Source organism: Drosophila yakuba, unplaced genomic scaffold (assembly GCF_016746365.2).
Source record: "Drosophila yakuba strain Tai18E2 unplaced genomic scaffold, Prin_Dyak_Tai18E2_2.1 Segkk50_quiver_pilon_scaf, whole genome shotgun sequence".
In the NCBI taxonomy this organism is placed as follows: domain Eukaryota; kingdom Metazoa; phylum Arthropoda; class Insecta; order Diptera; family Drosophilidae; genus Drosophila; species Drosophila yakuba.
In genome coordinates, this window is record NW_025048817.1 from 429201 (window position 1) to 445402 (window position 16202).

General features: G+C 36.7%; 1 protein-coding gene and 1 long non-coding RNA gene across 10 annotated transcripts in view; one reads left to right on the forward strand and one right to left on the reverse strand.

Annotated features, from left to right (window-relative positions):
* LOC120322274 (unextended protein-like) overlaps positions 1-14373 on the reverse strand; it is a 34063-nt gene extending 19690 nt beyond the window's left edge. The window contains exons 1-2 of one of the 4 annotated variants that reach the window (XR_005562045.1): positions 13792-13806; positions 13663-13733 (exon numbers count right to left, since the gene is read on the reverse strand). The gene's annotated coding sequence lies outside the window, so the exon portion shown is untranslated. The other 3 variants (XR_005562046.1, XR_005562043.1, XR_005562044.2) reach the window with 3 other exon arrangements.
* LOC120322276 lies at positions 342-2241 on the forward strand. 6 transcript variants are annotated; one of them, XR_005562051.2, is made up of 3 exons: positions 342-546; positions 620-2073; positions 2129-2241. It is a non-coding gene; the product is annotated as an uncharacterized LOC120322276 (long non-coding RNA). The 6 variants fall into 6 exon arrangements; XR_005562052.2 differs by having other exon boundaries at positions 620-2061; XR_005562053.2 differs by having other exon boundaries at positions 620-2055.
* Positions 14374-16202: the final 1829 nt, after the last annotated feature.

The window sequence follows — 16202 nt, forward strand, 5'->3', positions numbered from 1 at the left end:
AAAATTAAACTTAGTTCTTTTGGGAGATTCCTATCGGCAGGCGTTGCGGAGGTGTCTATCTCTCGAGAGGAAGCTTATTCGAAATCTTGTCGTAAAGGATCAGTAATTTGCATTAATGAAGAAACAAGAGATACATACATACTCCTTAATGTTGGTCATATATCTCATCTTGTTCCTTCATCTCTGGACCGTTCTTTGAGATACTTTTAACCGTTATGCAAAAACAAGAGCCGATACTCCCCACTAGCCTTTCATTTTTGTATAACACAGTACACATGGCACTAGCCAACAACTTATTAATCAATAAAATTACTCGTATGTTATTATTTTGACTACAACAAAATGATTAGGTAAACAAAAGGGGTGCTGACGCGAGAAGCGGAGTAGGTCAAAAACGATGACATAACGTTTGACGGAAAACGCCTTGACAACAGGGATCGAATTGCGCGGCCTGCGACGGTCCATCAGGCATGCGGACGCATGAAGGAGAGGGAATGTGGCCGAAACCTTGCCCGATCGTTTGACGATCAAGCTACAGCTTATGGGGTAGTGAGGACTGATGACTGACGAACGGTCCGAACTTTTACAGGCACTACTAATATTTATTCTCGTTATGTAGGAGAGAAGGGCTTACCAAGATCGCAAGACCAAAAATCGACGAGCTTACGCTGACAACCTGGTGCCTGAACATCGGATGAACCTCCCTTAGCCTTAGTCCTTACACTGGACACGGGCACTAATACGCCGACATAACATATCTTAATGATCTATTGATGTCGGGTCCAGTCATCCAGCCCAAGCGGTTTCATACATTATTCCAGTTTCGTTCGCACCCTGATGCCATTACAGAGGACATCTGTAAGATGTATAACTGTGTAAGGATTTCGCATGAGGACAGCTATTTGCAGTGTAATTTATGGAGAGACTCCCTAACAGAATAAGTTAAAGTGTATAAACTAGACATAGTTACGTACGGCAACAAGCCGCCTTCTACTTGTCTGAGAGGGCTATGCTCCATTTGGCGATGGATAAGCAAGGCAGAATTTCCCATTGGATCAGAAATTCTTCGTCGCAATTTCTACGTGGATGATCTAATCAGGTGCCAATTCCGTGGAAGATGCTATCAACATTATGCACCAGACCCCTAAAATTCTTGCTGAGGCCACTTCAAGCTAATACAAGAGTGCTCCAAAACTCCGTTACTTTTAGAGGATGTAAACAAGGAGGACAGAAAATCCTACTAATTTGATGATGGGAGTGACATCACCAAAACATCGGGCCACGCTTGGGATCCTATCTCTGATCACCTGTTGTTCTCATTTTCTGTTCTGCAGTCATCATCGACGCCATGTAGACGCTCTGTATTATCCACAATTGCAAGGTGTTATCCGTAATTGCAAAGTGTAAAATTTTTTGGCAAGAGCTCTGTAAGGATAAGTTATCCTGGGATGAAAGCCTCCGCCGAGATTCTTTCCAGAGGTGTTCTGTCCTCTCAGCTCTGCGAGTTCCCAGTCTGGACACACCAGTTCTTTTTAATCGGGAGAAAGAGAAAGATTGGCCATCGACTGGTCTCACTGAGAAGCCGCTGCCTGGGCTTCGTCGAAGTGTATTGCTGGACAATCTCCGTATGTGGACATATCCATTTGATTTAAAATTGCAAACTCCTTTACTTCGCTGCAGCGTGTATTCGGTTATGTCCACATCATGCTTTTATGGTCACTGGAGTCGAATTTTGTGGGCTATTCTTCTACAAGTCGGAGGCTCACATATCTTATTTGCAGTAAATCTTCTGGTCTAAGAGGAGGGACGAGTATCTGGCGAACTGGAGAGTAAGTGGCGATCTACAAGTCCTGGTCTGACGGTGAACGACATTGTTCTTGTCAAGAACGAGAATCTACCCCAAATGAGGTGGCCCCTAGCTAAAGTTTTTCTAGTTGCCATAAAGAACAAGACGTGCAGTAAACAAGCTGTGTCAGCTGCCCCTAAAGGACTCTATTGAATGTCTGACTTGAGCATGTCGGACGGCGCAGCTGGCAGCATTACCCAAGACCAATTGTAATAGTTAAGATTAACGTAAATTAATTATTTTATTTTATTTAATACGTTCTTTATGCTCATCTTTGTACAGAGCGTTTGGAGAGACTCATTTTTGATCTCAGTCGTCTACATACTGCGCCTGCATACAAACTTTTTGCGCTGGTTTAACCCTTTCGCTGTCAAATAAACTTAAAAAACCGAGAATATTGTTTGAACAATAAGTGTTATTAATTATTAAACTAAAATTATTAAAGAGCTCATTGGCTAAACAGTATATAAATAAATATATATAAATAATATAATAATCAAAACACGCTTTTTAAAGTTAACTACTATAGTATTTAAAAAAAAAGTTCAGGAGCACACCTAGCGTGTAGATTTATAGCTTAGAATCATTGGCCATGGTAAATCTTAAAATCTTATTTGATTCTTACAACTTATGAGCTTATACAACTTTTCAACATAATTTACTGGCAAGAAAAAGCCATTACATTTCCTTCGTAATTTGTGGGCAATTAAGTCAAAATGCTATTAATTTAATTTAGCAAGACAAGTAATAATATCAATACATAAGACGTCACTATGGAATCTGCATGCATAACATTAAGGAGATATCGAGTTCTTTTAATTCACGAGTTTCCGAAGGGAATACTATACCATACGCTTTTTATGCTGGTTTACAATAGTTTCTTTATATCTCTTGCTTGTACATTCGGTAATCTAAAATATCTTGATATATTTTTAATAGTTTCGCTTCTGAGCAACAAGCTGACCGAATGTAATCAATTTGTTGTTCTGGAAGATTGTAAAATACCTGGTTTGTTCCAGGTCTATCAATATTGAGCGTCCTTCTCCTACAATGAAATAACTTGACTTGATATTGCTTTACATATCGTTGTCGCAATTATATTAACTATATTTAAAATTCACCAGCTCCTTTCCTAAACCTGTTCTTTGTAACTGTCCCGCAGTTTCATACACTAATTTTTATCATGTGTGTCACCGTATAAAATTCATTATTATTATTATTCATATCGCACGCTCAATTTGTATAACATCTTTTGATGATTTTAACATTGGCATCGCTAAGACAAACCATCACAAAAACAACACTAGAACGGCAAAAAATCGCACAGTTAATATCCGCAAATTATAATTACAAAATCCTCACTCATTTTCGAAGAAAGAAATTTACAGCTCTTTACCATCATTTTTTTTTTAGCTTTTCAGGAGCAATTTTTATCAACCTTTTACTAAAATAGAACCAAATTATCGAATTCATAAATTTTTTTATTATTTTTTATGTATTATTTTTAATTTACCATGGGTCTCAACTTGCGCTGCGTCTAATTATCTGAAATCTGCAAGCTTTTTATCAAATTTGATAGCTTTTATAGTTCCTGAGATCCCGAAGTTCATACGGACGGACAGACAGACGGACTGACATGTCCAGATCGACCTGGCTATTGATTCTGATCAAGAATATATATATTTTATATGGTCCGAAAAGGATCCTTCTGCATGGTTCATACTTTTCAATGAGTCTAGTATACGCTGTCTGTCCGTCCGTCTGTCTGTTCGTTCGTATGAACGTCGAGATCACACGAACTATAAAAGCTAGAACGGTAAGATTCACACACTTCCCACACTTTTGTAAAATGCTTTGATATTTTTATACCCGTTACTCGTAGAGTAAAAGGGTATACTAGATTCGTTGAAAAGTATGTAACAGGCAAAAGGAACCGTTTCCGACCTGTCCGTCTGTCTGTCCGTCCGTATGAACGCTGAGATTTTTGGAACAACAAAAGCTAGAAAGTTGAGACTGAGCATACAAACTCTAGAGACATAGACACAGCGAAAATTTCTCGATTCATATTGCCACGCGCACTCTAACGCCCACAAACCGACCAAAACTGCCACGCCACATTTTTGAAAAATGTTTTGATATTTTTTCATTTTTGTGTTAGTCTTGTAAATTTCTATCGATTTGCCAAAATACTCTAACGCCTACAAACCGCCAAAAATTTAAAACTAGGTGATGCTCCCATATGCCTTCACAGACATGCCATTTGTTTGGACTTTTCAACAGGACAATAATCCAAAACATACAAGTAAACACCAAAGAGTGGTTCGCAGCCAATCAAGTCGATGACATGGAGGGGCCCGCACAGTCACCCGATCTCAATCCAAAAGAGAATTTGTGACGTAAGGAGAGCAGTCTCATAAATAAAACCGAGTAATAGTTTTGAACTCTGGGAACCTGTACAAAGGTCATGGAACTCTATTCCTGTGCAAATATGCCAGAATTTAGTTAATTCCATTCATATGCGCTATGCGTCTATTATTGCAAACAGAGGCTATTCAAGAAATTACTAAAATAAACATATATATAGGGCTATTACAAAGATTAAATCATTTAAATGTTTTATTTGGCTGTAATGCTGTTTGAGAAAATGCACTAGTAATATTTTAACCGATCAAATTACGGTCCAATTTCACATTTTCATTTCTTTCTGAAAAGTCTTATGAATTATCCAAAGTCAATTTTTTTTTTTTGATTATTTAAAAACCTTTGTGAGCACTACTATTATTTTGACTGTAGCTGTGCTTTTCAACGAATCTAGTATACCCTTTTACTTTACGGGTATAAAAAGTACGTTTTTGATCAAAATTTTGAATATTGTTCGGTAAACACCAACTTTTAAACATAATAAAATATCGAGTGTAAATCGGACGACTTGGTTGAAAGGCAAGAAATAGGTATAAGTAAGCATTTTCTATCCTCTAATATATACATATGTATATTATTTATCAGAATCACTATCTGAGTCAACCGACGTATTAGTCGGTCTGTCCCTTTTACTCTCCGAGTAAGCGCTGTAAAAATAAGCGTGTATTTAAAAAGAAAAGTCCTTATCTTAAATCTGCAATCGCCCAAGACCGAAAAAATCCAGATATTTTTGAATGTCTTCGTATTCATCACTGCAATCCAAATGTTGAAGTTGAACTTCAGGATAGTTGGATTGCTTAAATACTTATGTATATGTGAAATTTTATAGAGACAACAGAGAAATAATAGCCAATTTCCTCTACAGTCGGATACCCGTTACTCACTTGAGGGAGGGAAAAACTATTTGATGGCATAGCGAATATAATTTGTGAGGAAAATAGTTTAATAAGATTTATCAGAACTTTTTTAATTACTGTGGGTCACACGGTTTTGGGCGGTCTGTGGGCGTTAGAGTAGTGAACGTATTATCCGCATGCTCAGCCTCAACTTTATTGCAGACGAACAGACACACAAGCCAGACCGGCTCGCCTGCCAGTTTGATCAAGAATATACATAAAACAAGAGAGAACGCTATAGTTCCCCGACTATCTGATACCCGTTACTCAGCAAAAGGGAGTCTTCAACACTGACAGTTTTTGACGGTTTGTGGGCGTTAGAATGGGCGCGGCAAAAAGTTTTGTGGTAAATCAATAGAAACTTACAAGACCAATACAAAAATGAAAAACTATCAACACATTTTTCAAAATTGTGGGGCGTGGCAGTTTTGGGCGGTTTGTGGGTGTTAGAGTGGGCGTGGCAACATGAATCGAACTTGCAACTTGCGCTGCGTCTATGTCTCTGGAGTATGTATGCTTAAACTCAACTTTCTAGTTTTTTTAGTTTCTGAGATCTCGACGTTCATACGGACATGGCCAGATCGACTCGTCTATTAATCCTGATCAAGAATATATATACTTTATATGGTCGGAAACGCTTCCTTCTGCCTGATAAATACTTTTCAACGAATATAGTATACCCTTTTACTCTACGAGTAACGGGTATAAAAGGAATATGTTCGGCAGAAACGCTAATACTAATTCGCAGAAGAATATACATAAAAACTGCATATGTCTTAGTATACACTTTATAACCATATTAACATGAAAACGCATTCTTGGTTAGTTCAGTGTTTTAAGCTTTGGGTGTATTACTGTATTACTTATAAGGGTACTATATAAATCTCTGGTCCTAGTTACGCAACCAATATCAGTAATCTTTCTACAAAGGTGTCTGCAGATATTAAGCAAACTAAAGGCCCATATGATCTAAATAGGTATGTATATGCATCGTACCTGTTGCATGCATACGTTTTCGTTATTCTTTGCACCTTTTCCCAAATTAAATTAAAATAATACATTACTGACAGTGAGGAAAAAAAATATTCAACAACTTTGTATTCGGTTTACAAAAACATTGGAAAGTAATTGCATGCTAAAAGGTTAAGGGATAAGCTGTTTACAACCAGATATATCTGGATATTTAGGAATACATATACATATATGTACTTCTTTGTTTTGCTCTGTAGCCTTTTCCAAATTTTTATTGAAAATTATTACTGACTAAAGAAACCGAAAAATATTAAACTTATGTAATCGATTTACAAATACATTGTTCAGTTACTGTATACATTCTTCACATGTCTAGGTTAAAGCAGTTTACAACCAGATATATCTGGATTGTTAACAATAAATAGAGACATATATTTAAGCATATACGTATCAAATAAATATCACTCATCTTAAATAAGGTTAGAAATAAATGTACGAAATGTGGATTTATGAATATAAAGTAATTATGATGTGAGGTAATTATTGAATAAATACATTTATTAACAAAAAAACTTGCCTTGCTAAATTTTGTGATAATTCAGACGATACGGAGTTGAAGTCATTCCCTTTCTCCAACAAGAATTTATTTCTTGTCTCCGTGGAAATTCCATTTATACCATTAGCAAAAAGAAGTATAGTAATTAATGATGTCAAATATGTGCTTTTCATTTTAGTCGAACCGAGCAATATGTATACTCCGTTTATTGACTTTTTATTGTTCAAAAGTGTTAGGCTGAAAACTTCTAGTATTACAAAATAAATAACTTTTAAACACTTTTCAAAGAAACTAGCTTTACCGGTGTATTTTAAGAGTTCAACCCATTTAGTCTGTATTTGACACATGTGTATACACTGTTTACTATTTTGCATACTACGCTCTTGGGAGTATTTTAGTGGCATCTGTTCACGCCAATTTTATAATCTCATAAATTGTCTACTTGAATGAGAGAAATCTTTTATTATAATATATTTTGTAATAATAAAAGTAGAAAGATTTTCAAAGCACTATTGTACTATTTGTAAAGCACTATTGTATTTTGGATGTTCCTTATATACCTTTTTCCCACTCTCTCTTATCTTGCTCTCTAACTTTTTACTCTCTCTTAAATGTACTTGTATTCTAATACTCAGTGCCACTGAATATTCCAATGAGTACATCGATATTACTATCGATTATTATTAATATTAAAGGCTCTTCATGCCTGCATTAGAATTATAACAATAGCAAAACTGCACTTCTATAATCTCCATTATTATAGCATAAGTCGGATACCGATAAAAACGGAACTGTTAACTTTTTTAACTTTGTTCAGTTATTGGCCCTTTCCAAATTTCACTTCCGAGAGATTCACGCGTATTTCTTTTTTTACCCGTTACTCGTAGAGTAAAAGGGTATACTAGATTCGTTGAAAAGTATGTAACAGGCAGAAGGAAGCGTTTCCGACCATATAAAGTATATATATTCTTGATCAGGATCAATAGCCGAGTCGATTTGGCCATGTCCGTCCGTCTGTCCGTCTGTCCGTCTGTCTGTCCGTATGAACGTCGAGATCTCAGGAACTACAAAAGCTAGAAAGTTGAGACTAAGCACAGACTCCAGAGACATAGACGCAGCGCAAGTTTGTCGAATCATGTTGCCACGCCCACTCTAACGCCCACAAACCGCCCAAAACTGCGACGCCCACACTTTTGAAAAATGTTTTGATATTTTTTCATTTTTGTATTGGTATGGTAAATTTCTATCGATTTGCAAAAAAACGTTTTGCCACGCCCACTCTAACGCCACAAACCGCCCAAAACTGCCACGCCACACTTTTGAAAAATGTTTTAATATTTTTTCATTTTTGTATTGGTCTTGAAAATTTCTATCGACTTGCAAAAAATCTTTTTGCCACGCCCACTCTTACGCCACAAACCGCCCAAAGCTGCCACGCCCACACTTTTGAAAAATGTTTTGATATTTTTTCATTTTTGTATTATTCTTGTAAATTTCTATCTTTTCGCCAAAAAACTTTTTGCCACGCCCACTCTAACGCCCACAAACCGCCAAAACTGTCCTTCGCACTTACACTAGCTGAGTAACGGGTATCAGATAGTCGGGGAACTCGACTATAGCGTTCTCTTTGTTTTTATATTAAAAAAAACAGCTGTGGAAACGAAACAAACGGTAAATGTTTAAAACGGTAAAATATAAAAGTTTGGGTTGGGCATTTAAAAATTCGATTAAAAAGTATATTAAGACTTAAGCATTCTTTTTGAAGCTCCGTTTTATTTTGTATTTTGTAAAATATCTATCGATATTAAATTTTTAAATTTCATGTTCGCACTTCCATTATGGTATTATTTCCTGTTTTCTTTTTCCTTGTGTAAACTACCATTATCTTCCAACATAATTTGTTAATCTACTAGTAATGTATGAGAAAAACAAAAAGGTAATTAAATAAAAAAAATAAAACAATAAAAACGTAGAAAATTCGGAGTGTGGCCCATTAGATTGGTGTTCATGCCTGGAAATATTCTAATAAACAAAAATATTCTAATTGGGGTTTGACTCAACAGATGTCACTGAACAATTATAACCCAATATTCAAGAATACTAAACTTTTAATCACTAAATAAAAATTCTCGGACTTATAATAAAAACATATACAGCTCGAACACACACATTAACTCCCTCATACTATGTTTTTTCAACAAATTAATATTATAAAATGCCTGGCCAACCTTAAATTTAACTGCAACACAAAGAGCCGACAGAACATCACAAAAGCCATACTGATCTAGAAAATCGTCTACAGATTTCGGACACATGGAAACGCACCAAAAAGTACGATGACCAAATTCAAATCTACATAAAATGCAGCACTCAGGCTAGTCCTAGGAGTTTTCCAAAGAACACTGACGAACCACTTTCTGTACAAAACCAACATACTGCAACTAGCCAAAAATACAGAAATATTCAAATACATAAACAAAAAATAAAAACACATTTTAACATGAGATCGCGCTATAAAAACATGTTAACTCAACATACACAACAACGCAACATATCCTACAACTCAATGAAACTACCCAGAACCACCAATGAAACTTCCCGAAAATCTAACAACAGCAAATAACGACAACACTGCACCAAAAATATTTCGAAAATTTTTTATGAAACAAAATAAACCTAAAAAAACCACACATTTATCTACACAGACGTTTCCAAACAAAACATCACACCGAAACGGAAAGTCTGCACCTTGGTACACTACCACCCTACTCATCTACCCAACAGCAGATAACGCAATAAAATAGTTAGTTTTGGAGAGGAAAGTTTGTAAGAGCGATTTAAGCTTTACTCAACACAACGCACAACAAAAATACCTCACACAAATCAGGTGACAAATTCAAATAAAAAAACCAAAGATAAAAGTCTAACGTAAATGAGGTGATCAAATAGCAAAGAAGGCTAATAAAATGCCGACTATATACACCTCCAACAACATCATAAAATGCATAAAGAATCTTCTAAAACAATAATTACAAAAGGAAAACAGAACCTTATTAAGCAAATTCAACACATGGTACAAAAACATCAACACAAACAACACCCGCCCACCAAACACTTTTAGCATATGTAGTGTGAAACGTCTCCTTTAGGAGGATCTGCTCTGCTGGTTCACGCTGCCATTTTCCGGCTACAGCTCGTCGGCGGGGTGGTGGTCTTTCTTACCAAGATCTTGGACACGGACTACACATCATTATTAACAAGACAAGAAATTACAAGCTAGAACTAAACCGGATGTTTAGTGAAAAGACAGAGAGAAGACGAATTTTTTTTTGCGGAGACACAGAGGTTGTTGTGCTTGCATAATGCCGTAATTAAGGCTATCATTACGTTTTTTTTTTAGATAGGTAGGGAAATAGATTATATATGTCGGCGCTTTATATGAAGTGCCAGGGTCCTTTATGCTGATCTGCTACAAGCCTATAAATACTGAGTGTGGTGTCGAAATGACACAGTCTTCATTTGAGAGTTCAGCATGCCTAGGAAACGCGCTGACCGTGGCATCGACGGTATCGATGTAGTGAACGAAAATAATAATCATGCTCCGACATCAGAAGTAGGATCGCCTCCACACCAAACCATCACCAAAGACAGTTTGTGTTCACTTTTGGAACTACAGCATCGCAATCTAATTGAGATCTTAACTTCACTGAAAATCCTCTGGACGGCAGTGCTTTGCTAATAGCTCTAAGCAGATCTTTGGAGGGCAGTGCTTCTAATTGGCTTTCGCAAATATGCTTTTCTGGAGTGTCATGGAGTAAGTTCAAAGAACTATTTCTGCAGCAATTTGAAGGCAACGAGACCTCAGCATCAACATTGTTCAATGTCTTGAACGGTCGACCTAGTGATGTATATGGAAACTGACTTATAACTACACTAATGGCCAATGGAAGTCCATGACAAAAGAAGAAATTGCGGTATCAACTGTCTTTGCGCATGCGGCAATTGTTGACACTAGAATTCAACGTACGGTGTTCACAACTACTATCAAGACAATAAGTTTCCCGCGTTTTTATTAGCCAGAAGAAGGGACCAATCTGTACCTGAAAATTCTGCAAGCGGAAAAACAGGCTACAAAATCGCCGATTGCCGTTCACGGAAAACAACATTAAACACCAAAATGCATCTCATCCAAATGCTGGACGTCCGTCTGATGGACAGAATGGAGAAATTTCGTGTTACACGTGTGGAAAATCTGGGCACATTTCACCAAATCGCCCTGCACGAAAACTATCAACAACTCACAACAGGAACGAAGAGAAGCGTGCTAACTTGTGTCAAGTAGCAGAGCCAATTGGTACCCTAAGCTCGTCCGCTGAGTCATATCCATTTTATTTCGATTCAGGAGCCGAGTGCTCCTTGTGAAGGAATCTGCATCATCCCAACTGGCGGGCACACGCATCATAATACTGTAACTAGCACACTACAAATTCTATCAAAAGTCAATATTAGCGGATAGCCGATCGAAGTCCTTTTTCATGTAGTCCTTAATAGTTACATTAATTATAATATAATAATTGGGGGGGGATTTTTAATCAGAATTTTGGAACTACAATAACTATTGAAAAGATTGAACTTTTTAAGAGTAAGTCTGTGTAAACCCTTTCTGCTATGAATAATACCGCCGAATATTATTTGTCCCAGCAGTTCTCCATTTACCAGTCCCCGTGCTACTAGCTAAATAGAAAAACGGTTCTTATCGACTATGCATGAATTACCGTGAATTAAATGCAAACACCATCGTCGAAAATTGTTCCTTGCGGCGCTAGGTACTTTTCTTGTTTAGTTATGGCTAGCGGTTTCACCCAAATTCTACTGAACGTACTGCATTCGTTACTCCAGAGGGCTAATACAAAATTCAAGCGTTAATTAAATTACCTCCTCCACAGTCAGTTTCCCAAGTAAGACAGTTTATTGGTCGTGCATCATATTTTTGGCAATTGTATGGTCTTACTTGTAAAAGTAAAATATTCGATTGGAAACCAGAGCATGAGCAGATCCGCAGAAAGGTTATGAAAATACGGACAGATGAGCCAGTCCTAATTATATTTGACCATTCAAGTTTTAATGAAATCTGTTCAAAGCAAAAAATAAATTAAAACTTAATTGCAAAAGGCTCCAGTCGCGCAAATAGCCAGGTAGAACGCGGTTTGAGCGTTTGAGCGTGTGTTGGCTTGATAGATGTCTTCCGACTGACGTTTGGCAAAAGGCCGTTTTGGTTGGTGTCCTGAATGTCAGAGTACATTGCAATTTTTGGGAACTCACTGTCCGGCTGTTAAAAATTGTTTACAAATTCAAGTATAAAACAAGAGAGGACGAGAGGAGTTCCCAGACTATCTGGTACCCGTTACTCAGCTAGTAGAAGTGCGAAGGAGAGCCTTCAACACTGACAGTTTTTGGCGGTTTGTGGGCGTTAGAGTGGGCGTGGAAAAAAGTTTTTTGGCACATCGATAGAAATTTACAAGACCAATACAAAAATGAAAAAATATCAAAACATTTTTCAAAAGTGTGGGCGTGGCAGCTTTGAGGCGTTAGAGTGGGCGTGGCAACATGAATCGACAAACATGCGTTGCTTCTATGTCTCTGGAGTCTGTATGCTTAATCTCATAATCTTTCTAGCTTTTGTAGTTCATGAGATCTCGACGTTCATACGGACGGACGGACAGACAGACGGACTGACAGACGGACATGGCCAGATCGACTCGACTATTGATTCTGATCAAGAATATATATACTTATATGGCCGGAAACGCTTCCTTCTGCCTGTTACATACTTTTCAACGAATCTGGTATACCCTGTTACTCTACGAGTAACGGGTATAATTATAAGAATCTAAGAGCACTTGTTTCCAAGAGTGAATGCACTTGAATCCAAGAGAAATCCAAAGACAAATAAAGTCACCAACTCCAAAGCTTTCTCTTTTCATATGATCAGAACCCTAAAGTCTAAAGTCCATTTTAGAAAAGCTCGAAACCGAGGCTTGAACGTCAATCAAACCAGTCACGTCTAAATAAAAATATTGTAATCATTCAGTAAAATAAAAATATATTTTTTTTACATATGAGTGTTGCGATTATTCATCAATTTCAATAATTAAAGTTTAATTTAAGGTAGCGATAATTCATTAACTTTATTTCTTGTGATAGTCAATTCAGGTTTCACTTTCAGCATAGGGTAGAACTTTTTCAAAAATTTTTTAGGCTTTTGTTAAGCTTCCATGACAAAAAAACACTATTTATTTATTATTTATTAACCCTCACGCATCATTTCCATCGGTGAAAGATCGATCACTCGACGGTGGCTGAAAATTAATTGCGGTTCTCGGTCTAAACGAAAGCGACGAGAAATTTTCTTTTTTTTACCCCATTCTTTAGATTGATAAGGAGAACTTTACAATTTACTTAAATTTGATTAAAAATTACTTAAAAAATAAAAAAAAAATATTTGTTTTTGTTTCATATAATCCAAAGACAGTTTCCTCTATTATTCTCCGGATTCTAGTTTCAGCAAAAGTTCACATATAGAATTCGCGCATACACAGCTGTCGGACGACGGACGTTGCCTTTGGCCACTGATCGGGGTTACTCTTTGTTAAGTTCACTACCGAATATAGGTTAAGTCCGTAAGGGCACGCAAGTCATTTCAGGGTCAAATATTTAAAGCCGCACGGCGTAGCAGGCCATTGAAGAATGTTGCGCAGCCGTGCTTGTGGCCGATTTAACTGCAGCCTGAAGTTTTTAAAAATGCCCTCTGTTCGCTTCCTAGCGGCCATGCCCCGCTTAGGGGTGCTTCTCGGGATCCGAAGTCAATTCCTCTTTGCTGGGTTCATCACCAATAACCCAAACGCTTATTCCGAAATTACCCGCAGAATTAATGGTTCCGATGAAAAATTAGGGGGTGTCCCAGGTCTAACCTCTCGTACTTGAGTACTGGCCGACGCCAGACAGTAAACTTGCCACCTTCGATGGCACTTGTTTCCGTGACCTGGACAAAAACAGAGATACGCATTGTACACATACACAGGCAGTTTTTCTCTATTCACTTGAATTTGCTTAAGCTCCGGCTAAACCCTTTTCTAACCAAATATTTATCTGGTCGTGGACTTAAAGCTTATTGAAAACTTTGGATGCGGAGGAAGCAACTTAAATGCTTATACACTTCACCGGTTCTCGATTTAGAAAAAAATTTAATACGGAAACGGACGCAGCGACTTATGTTCAGGTTCAGCAGCAGCGAAAATTTCCTAATTGGGACCCGAGCTTACAAAATCTTCACGAACGAAGCTATGAGTTATCTGTAATATTTGCCCAAAAGTCTGTCAGACCGAAAAAAAAATGCAGCTCACGAATTTTATGCACGCCCGACTTGGGAATAGCGAAAAAGGTTGCCTGCGTTTAAGCTGAAACACGTTTGCGTTATTTCATACGCCCAAAGCTTTGCTTAAAGCTTTTATTATCTGTAGCATGCTTCTGGACCCAAAATTTAGTTCGCGGCTATTCATTTGGCATCCCAACAACACACGCACTTTACCCTATGCCAATCCTTAAACCCCGTGGACATTGTCCAACAAATGCTAACAAAATCATATTTTGTGTATTCGTCATTACTTTGTTGGCGGTTAAACAGCAATTGATTTAATTTTCGTATGCACGCGTCAAACCGTTTGCTGAAGCTTCACAAATAATTCTCGTGTGATAAGGAATTGAACTCCACTAATGTACAGTGCTCGAAATCATAATAGAGCGTCTCTGATTTGCCAGTCGTGCTCGTGGGCACCACCATATTATTATAAGCTTATGCTTATACATGTATCATGGGCCGGCCACACTGTATTACAACGCTACACCAAAAACGAATAGGGAAACTTCGCCATGCCATATCTGTTTTTAAACACTTATTACATTTTTCTTAAATTTTTTTTATTTTCTTTTACAATATTAGCCCATTGACTGGCCGATTATGTTGACGTTAACTATTTTTATATTGGTGCATAAAGTTTTTTCAATTCACATTTGATTATTTAGTTATTTTCTTAGAAATGAATGAATAAATTAATTTAAGAACAATTTAATACTATTATTTATTTAAAATACGCAAAAAACGCCAAATATCAGATAGCCGTTACTCAGCTAGTGAAAGTACAAACAAGAAATTGGGAAGAACAATATTAAAATTAAAAAAAATTACAAATTTTTTTTAAAAGTGCGAGCGTGACAGTTTTTTTGCGGTTTTTAGGCGTTATAGTGGGCATGGAAAACAAATTTTTGCCAAATCGATAGAAATTTACAAGGTTAACAAAAAAATTTAAAAAAATATATAAACATTTTTCAAAAGTGTAGGCGTGGCAATTTTGTACGATTTGTGGGCGTTAGAGAGGGCGGGGCAACATGGGTCTGCAGGCTTAATCTCAACTTTTTCGTTCCTGAAATCTCCACGTTCATACGGACAGACGGACGGACTAACAGGGACAGATCGACTGCGTGCTTAAATCACGAAATTTGATCTGTGTGTGCTCTATGGGATTGATATATTTCAAACTTAGTTTTATAGTCACAATATAAGACTATTATTTTATTTTTTAACGAATTTTAAGAATATAATGATATGAAACATTTGTATAAAGTCCCACAGTCAAAGTCAATTTCATATTTCGTTGTTCCATTTTCAACGGTTTTTAAAATTCAACACATTTAATTCCAATTTCGACAAGGATATTGCCGCTATTTGAACGCATGTTTTTGGGGAACTTTTACCAAGATGCATTTGATGTATTCTACGATACCCAATGAATGTACAATAGAAGTTTGTTTTAATATTCTATTATTTGCTCCGAGTCTTATGCATGCGTAGAAATACGTAGCAGTTTTGGAAGTATTTCTTTCAGAATAATTTTTTTGCATACATCTGAGAACATTAAAAAACTAACAACGCAAGCCCAAATGATCATTTGCATTTGTAAATGAAAAGACTTGAAGAAAACCCGAAAAAGGTAATATTCCCATATAAACAAGTCAATTATTAAATCAGTTTTAACTATGATCTGTGTAATTTTTTTAATACGCAACCGAAACTACCCAAACTGAACAACTAAACATTTTTTTAACAAATTAAAAGCGCTGCGAGGGAAACAATGCAATAAGGTACAGTAAGCCGAACAAATTACATTGCCCTATTGTTTGCATTGATTAAACAGTTGTGCTGGTTGACATTTAAAATAGTTAAAATTAATTAAGTTTAAAATAGTTATGTTTAAGCAACACTGCACTTGTAATCAAAAATGTATATGTAGCTTTATGCAGTGATTAACAGGATTTTTTCCAAATTTATTTAACTAGAGCTGTATTGACTAATCGGTTTATCTTTTTGATAACCGACCCTAGTGCAAAAATTTACCAGTCACGTTCCCGTTTTAGCACGGCAATAACAATAACCATTAGGATTCATGCAACAGCC